At 43.5% G+C, this 7,796-nt stretch overlaps 1 protein-coding gene and 1 non-coding gene across 2 annotated transcripts in view; both read right to left on the bottom strand.

The window, feature by feature from the left end:
- LOC119293063 (calcineurin B-like protein 1) overlaps positions 1 to 7,796 on the bottom strand; it is a 25,961-nt gene that overhangs the window by 3,779 nt on the left and 14,386 nt on the right. The window lies entirely within an intron of this gene.
- On the bottom strand, positions 2,289 to 2,370 carry TRNAS-GCU. Its single transcript has one exon. It is a non-coding gene; the product is annotated as a tRNA-Ser (tRNA).

Genomic DNA, 7,796 nt, shown 5'->3' with positions numbered 1-7,796 from the left:
ACACAAGGGCTTTCTCCTGCATGCCCAATCAATCGCGAATTAGGATTTCCAAGAACAACAGACGGCGTGCATCTCCACGTGTGTGTGTGTGCGCGCGCGCGCGTCTCTCGCGTTATTTGAGAATGTATTGTGCCTCTCCACGAAGGGGGTATCTTTTAGCATGTCTTGTGCCCCTTCGTTATTTGAGAATGTATTGTGCCTCTCACTCCCATATTTACCTCCTTCAACTTATATCTTCATGATAGATGAATAACAATCTCCGCGTACACATTCAAGTTCCGTCTTTCCGACTAATGCACAATTTTGTGACCAATGTCACGGTTCAAATAACACTGTTGATCTCCATTACGCCACCAGTAAACGGAGTTGTGCTGCTTTTGTTTTACATTTTCTATTGCTTATTTGAGGTCCGAAAGTGAAATTGTATTAATAATTAAATGATCAATCATTGAGATTTGAGTTCTTCACAAGAAGGATCTACTAGTTATGTCATTACATATGAAATAGCTTGACATAACTGCCACACTTCACACAATGTGACTATTAACTACTAAAAATACACCAATGTTATAGTTAATGGTTACCAACTTAGATTTTGATTTTCCGCAAGATCTGCCAAATATATGATTTAAGGTGGAGTTCATTCGGTTTCTTGATAGGCAAGTGTGTTCTAGCCAAATCAGTGGTGTTGCTTCAACGCAATGTCGAACCTGGAGAGCCACCCTGGCATCTACCAATGCTATATCATAACTGAAGAAAATATTTTGAATTTACCAGCTATGATCAATACAACTATGATTGGCAAGATCTATTTCTGTTTGTACCCTCTTTTTCCCCTTGAAACCTATTGGTAGTGTAATCAAAACAAACGGCCGCTCCGTTGGATCTTCGAAGGCAGATTGTTGTACTCCCTCCCTCTATGTTGGTATGTTGGTCCCTTTGATAGAAACCCGGTATCCGATAAGGGGCATGGGTGGGTGGCTTCACGTACTTGCAAGTGTGGAAAAGGCGACGGTTGCACGTCATTCCCACGTCTCTTTTCTGATTGCATATAAGGTCGCAAGAGATTGCTCTTCGTGTTAACATGCGAATTTTTGTGACCCTTCCGCTTGCCCCTCTTTTAATGCACGCTCTTTCTGTCCGCTTGCAGATTGTTATAACACTCTCTTTTACCAGTCGATCTTTGTGTCCACAAGCGAAATGTTGTAATGCTTCCACTTCCCCCGCTTCTAACGCCAAGTCTCCGTGTCTTCCTGGAAATTGTTGGAACCCTCTCTTTTAATGGTCGATATCTCTGGTCATAAGAGAAATGTTGTAACGCTTCTACTTCTCCCTCTTTTCACGCCCGCTCTCTTTGTCTGCCTATGAATTGTTGGAAATATTAGCAATTTACCGAATAATTTTATTAATGGAAATACTAGATAACACCTGACTAATATAGCAGAGATAAAGTAAATCATGTAAACTGACAGAGAGGGTAAGTAGCATCTGCATATATGAACTAGAACGGAACACATCTAGAACAGATACTAGAGCAAGAAGTTGCGGTATAACCTCTAACATAAAGAGTATGAGAACATACGGAACGGAAGTAGAAGCATCGGGAACTAGAGCAGAAGCACCGGTCTTGGGGTTGGTGTCCTTGCTAGCCATGTCGTCGACGAGGTTGTCGACGTCGGGGAAGAATACATCGTCAGGGAAGTAGTCGTCGGAGTCTGCGGCGTCCGTGACGAAGAAGTCAGTAGTCGCGCTGAGCGCTCCCCAAAAAACTTATCACCCTTCTCCCGTACATGACTCAAAGAGGTGGAGTTTCAGAGGTCTACTGTCCCGACCTGCGGTGCACGCCGCAAGCTAGGATTGGGAAGATCATAGCAGCATCGTAGTGCTCAGGAACTTTGTGGCAAAGAGGAAGAGAGTCTTCTATTGTATATCTCTGGAGAGGAGCGACCTCCCTTTTATAGGCATAGGAGAAGAAGGTGAAAGGCTGCGCCAGGAGCCGAAGAGAACAAGAGAGACGAAACGAAGAGGCAACAGCCGAAGGGTGCAGCATTCGTATTCAGTATCCACTACACCAAAAACTTTCCAGCTCCCGAGTGACCTTTCATATACCCGTAGTGCGTGGCAAAAATTTAGACATCGGCTCGGCTCATTCCCGCAACCCGTGGCGTGGCGTGGCGTGCCGTGGCGGGCGGCGGAGAGGAGCGCGCGTGGATGTCCTTCTTGTTCTCATGCTCATCCAAGTGGGGAAAGAACCTTCCTTATAAGGTGAAAAAGCGAAAAAAGAAAATCGACACCTGAGAGATTCGAACTCTCGCTGGCAGAGCCCATGTACTTAGCAGGCACACGCCTTAACCACTCGGCCAAAGTGTCAATTGGTGAATGCAAAATGTGTCTTTCGCTTTTACTATAGAAAAACAACGCAAAAGTCCTTTTCAATTGAAACGCGCGTTGACGCAGCATGCTCGAAATAATACACATACACCACACAAAGATAGATTTTGTTTTCAGGGGAAACATGGGAGTTTTATTTTATTGATTAAAGGCGCTTTTATTAACTTAAAATATAGCAAGAAGCGGATACGAATCACTGCAACATCAGGCATATGCATAACTATAGTATACACAGCCAAACACTAACGGTTTGACAAAAAAACCAACATATCGGCGAGAGTAGAGTCATATGAGGCCAACTCCTATGCCTATGTCAGCCTCAGAAAAAATAAGAAACTCCTATGGCTATGTCGAAGAAGGTGGTGGATCGATCCGGAGATTATGTTGTTATCCATGTTGGATAAAATCTCCATAGTCAGCTGCTCCAACCGCATACACGCGCCTTTGACAACGATTGATACTCCATTTGGCGTGGCATAAACCACAAATGAAGCGACTGCGTACAACAAAAATAACTTGGTGAGTAGTCCTAACCATGTCGGCATCCCAAGCAAGGTAGGCCCACCAAGCAGTGGTGGGCCACATCAACAATAGATGGCAGAGAGAGAGGCAACTTTCTGCGACTTCAACCCAGTCGGTTGCACCTGAACTGCAGCAACAGGGCCGACAATGTGTGGCCTGGGACAATCTTACATACCACCCGTGGGCGGTATATAGTATATGCTTTGCTGAAGCTAGCCTTCAGATGGACCAGCCTTTTTCGTTGTTCTATTTTTTTTTTTGATTGTTTCCTTTTTACGTTTCTTTCGTGTGTGTACTTTTTTTTGTTTCAGATTTATTTTCCCTTTATCTCCTTTTGGGATATTGAGTTTTTTTATTTTGCACACTTCTTGTTTTATATAGGTTTCATAATATACAGTGGAATTGTTTTTTAGTATATGGTGAATAGTTTTTAATATATGATGAACATTTTATAAATACGCACTAAACATTTTCTTGCAATGTATGATGCATATTTATGTTAGATACATTGAACATTTTATAATATATATTGAACTTTTTAAATTATACGATGAACATTTTTAATAAACACTTAACATTTCTTTCAGTGTAAGCTGAACTTTTTTTAATATGTACTGAACTTTTTTTATGTAACACACACCAAACTATTTTCTAAAATATATATTTCCATTTTTAAAAGTTTTAAAAATATTCAGCTCCAAAAAATAATAGCTGTGTTTTGGATGAAAAACCAACAAATAAACAAATAAAAAATAGCACATACCACACTGAACTTTGGCCAAGTGGTGCATCCAACCACCGCCATGTGTCGCGCGCTGGCGCATCATTGGGATTTTTTTTTATTTCTGCGCGTTTTTGGGCTTTATTTTGTTTTTTTTTTCTCTTTTCAGTTTTCCCTATGTTTTGTGGAAAAAAAATCGGGAAGCAACGCTTTTTGACAAGACAACTCTTCTTCCCGAAATGAAAAAACACAATTCTACTTTTGTGCTTGCACAAGAAGCCAAATATTCTTCCCAAAAGGGAAACACACAACTGTCCTTCCTGAAAAAAGGAAAACAAAGCACAACCTTGCTTGAGTTTTCGAAAGGGAAAAACACAGCCGTGCTTCCCCAAAAAAGGGAAAGCTCACCTTTGGTATATCTCAGTCGTCGTTGGTCCATATGGCGCATTTCTACGACCAAACATAAGAGGAGCCACCAACATGATACTTAGTTAGTTCCTTCATGCATTGCATTTGGTTAGTTCTACATTGCATTTGGTGACAGTCCTGAAATACCTCTCAAATACTCTTTCATGCATTGCATTTGGTTAGTTCTACATTGAGAATAAAAACTAAACATGATTTAATAGTGATGGAATGGAAATTTGTCTATTTGTGAAGAAAAAAGCCTTTCTTACAAACCCGAAGTGTTTTCCTATTTTAAAGTTAAGGAGTGTGGAAGTCTCAACCTTGTGTTTTCCATGCAGAGACCCCAAACAACCACCCTCGATAGCCTCTTGCTCGTGCTCCCCGGCGCGCGAAGATGGCGTGCGGATTGGTGCTTACCTGACTCGATGATGGCGACACGGGGGTTGCAGACCATGGACACGAATTGCGTCGCCGTTACGTATGACACACCCTTCGTCGCCATCGTCTCCAGCCAACACGGCCTGTGGAGTCGGAGCCTCGCCGAAGAGGAGGTAGGAGAGGGAGGAGATTTTTCTCCCCTCTGCATCAGCGTGGTTTGCCATAAGCCCTCTAGGAATATGTGTATTACGGGGCCAAGCAGTATGCAAGTCTCAAGCGTTGTATTTGTCATGCAATTATTTTTCAGTAATCTCGAATTTTCAACCACGGCAAATCTGCTGAAAAGTTGCTATGCTCCTAACAATATAATTTGTCATAAAAACTTAAGAATTTACATGATTAAGAACCTGACATAAGATTTGTATAAAATCCATTATTTTTTGCGAGAATTTGTCATGCAATTTTCTTTACGGGAAAAACTTCCGACCTATTCATCACCTGTCAAGGCAGTATAAAAAAACACTACAAGTAAAATTTACATCCATGAGCCATGTCCATCGACCACCTAGCGACGATTACAAACACTAGAGCGAGCCGAAGGCGCGCCGATATCATCACACCTCTATCACTGAAGCCGGGAAAACATTGTTGCAGTAGACAGCCAAGAAGTCTTTGTGCTAAAGCCCAATAGAACCAGCGCAACAGAACAACAGCCGCCGCCAATGAAGAGAAGCATATATCAGAAGGAAATTTGCCATGCAATTTGATTGGTCTTTAAAAACTGAGCAACATCTAGCATTTTTTTCTGAGAAAAATACTTGTATTACTCAGGTACCATGGCTACCATAGTTCTTACAAAGTCTAACGGCTTCGTCAGGGCCAATCCGATCCACACAACGGTGCACCGAGTGGTTCTGCCATAATTTGCCATAAAATGGCTTACATCATTCTGAGTGCGACGAATATGAGTAATACAAGAATTTTGTTGTTCCATGAGCAAACTAATCCTAGGAACAATATAACCATAGAAAAATCTATCCAAATTCCTTTTTCTTTAGCGTACTCATGACTCGTAGGCAATCTGTTTCAGCGACAATTGGGAGCCGACTCTATTGAAGAGCAAGCATCAAACCTTCCTTAGAGCCTGTTTGGGACTACTCTGCTCCTTCAAATTCAGCTCCGCTCCAGAAAACACAAGCCAAACGGGGTAGCTCCACAATATGCCGCTCCGCAAAAAAACTAGAATCTGGTGTACAACTCCCAGTTTTTTATGAAGCTCTTCAGGGGGTGCTCTAAAAAACTCTAGAAGCTGGAGTTGGGTGAAAATTACCCACCACTGCCACCAGTAAGTGGATACCCCTTCGTTTCTCCCCCCTCAATCAATCAAACAGATTCTTTCCACCAAATATCTCATTCTTGAAGCTGGAGCTAGATGGCAGCCAAACATTCTAATAGTACTACAACTTCTAGATGAAACTGCTCCAAAGTAAATTTAGTGGAGCGAAACCGGTTTTTGTGAAGCGGAGCAGTCCCAAACAGGCCCTTAATCGCTAGAAGTTTGGCCTCGATGGGGTCACATTGCAATTCAGTAAGTAGTTGAAAGCAGAGAAAAACACGGAGCCCAACCGATCTCGGTGGACCATGCCACTCCCGCATCATATCTTTGATAAGAAAATGAATTTAAGCAAAATGTAAAGAAGGATAGCAAATTATTTTTGTACCCTACAAATAAAACTTGTAGGAAAGAGCACCTTACTTATGAATATCCCCTTGAGAAACAGGGGTGACCACGGTGTTACAATGACACACATAGGCTTTCTTTTGGGAGGGGTTTATGAAAGATCGTGGATGTCGCCTAGAGGGGGTGGGGGGGAGTGGGTGGGGGTGAATATGCGCTTTAAAATAATTACGGTTTAGGCTTGAACAAATGCGGAATAAACCTAGCAGTTAATTTGTCAAGCACAAAACCTACGACAACTAGGCTCACCTATGTGCACCAACAACTTATGCTAAGCAAGATAAACAACTAAGTGATAGCAAGATATATGACAAGAAACAATATGGCTATCACAAAGTAAAGTGCATAAGTAAAGGGCTCGGGTAAGAGATAACCGAGACACGCGGAGACGACGATATATCCCGAAGTTCACACCCTTGCGGATGCTAATCTCCGTTTGGAGCGGTGTGGAGGCACAATGCTCCCCAAGAAGCCACTAGGGCCACCGTAATCTCCTCGCGCCCTCGCACAATGCAAGATGTCGTGATTCCACTAAGGGACCCTTGAGGGAGGTCACCGAACCCGTACAAATGGCAACCCTTCGGGGCGGTCACCGAACCCGTACACTTTGGCAACCCTTGGGGGCGGTCACTGGAACCCGTCAAATTGCTCGGGGCGATCTCCACAACCTAATTGGAGACCCCGACGCTTGCCCGGAGCTTTACACCACAATGATTGAGCTCCGAACACCACCAACCGTCTAGGGCGCCCAAGCACCCAAGAGGAACAAGCTCAATGGTACCAAGCAGCCAAGAGTAATAAGCTTCTCAACTTGAAACTTCCACGTATCACCGTGGAGAACTCAAAACGATACACCAAATGCAATGGCAAGGGCCCACGGAGTGCCCAAGTCCTTCTCTCCCAAATCCCACCAAAGCAACTAATGCTAGGGAGGAAAATGAAAGGAAGAACAAGAAGGAGAACACCAAGAACTCCAAGATCTAGATCCAAGGGGTTCCCCTCACTTAGAGGAGAAAGTGATTGGTGGAAACGTGGATCTAGATCTCCTCTCTCTTTTCCCTCAAGAACTAGCAAGAATCATTGGTGGGATTGAGAGTTAGCAAGCTCGAAGAAGGTCAACAATGGGGAAGAACACGAGCTCAAGAGATAAAGTTCAATGGGGAAGAAGACCCCCTTTTATAGGTGGGGGAAAATCCAACCGTTATGCTCACAGCCCGCACAGAGCGGTACTACCGCTCCAAGGAGAGGTACTACCGCTAGGGCGGTAGTACCCCTTTGAAAAACAACAGCGAGGAGGCAAAAGACCAGTAGAACCGCCGGAGCGGTACTACTGCTCGTCCTCACGGTACTACCGCTCAACCTCACGGTACTACTGCAAATGGTAGCGGTACTACTGTTTGTAAGCGGTACAAAAAAAATACTTCCGTGCCTACCTCCGCAGGACTTGGGACGAGTTTTCTGGTCCGGAGCGGTACTACCGCTGTAGGAGCCGCGGTAGTACCGCTCTGGAGCGGTAGTAAAAAATTACATCCGTTGAGATGCTTTGAGAAAGGAAACAAGTATCACAAGAAAGAATGAATTACAACTAGCAACATGAGATCATCGTTGAGATGCTTTGAGAAAGGAAACAAGTATCAC

The sequence above is a fragment of the Triticum dicoccoides genome, chromosome 4B (genome assembly GCF_002162155.2).
Source record: "Triticum dicoccoides isolate Atlit2015 ecotype Zavitan chromosome 4B, WEW_v2.0, whole genome shotgun sequence".
NCBI classification, from domain to species: domain Eukaryota; kingdom Viridiplantae; phylum Streptophyta; class Magnoliopsida; order Poales; family Poaceae; genus Triticum; species Triticum dicoccoides.
Note: the sequence above shows the minus strand (reverse complement) of the source record. Positions and strands in the feature narration are given on the sequence as shown.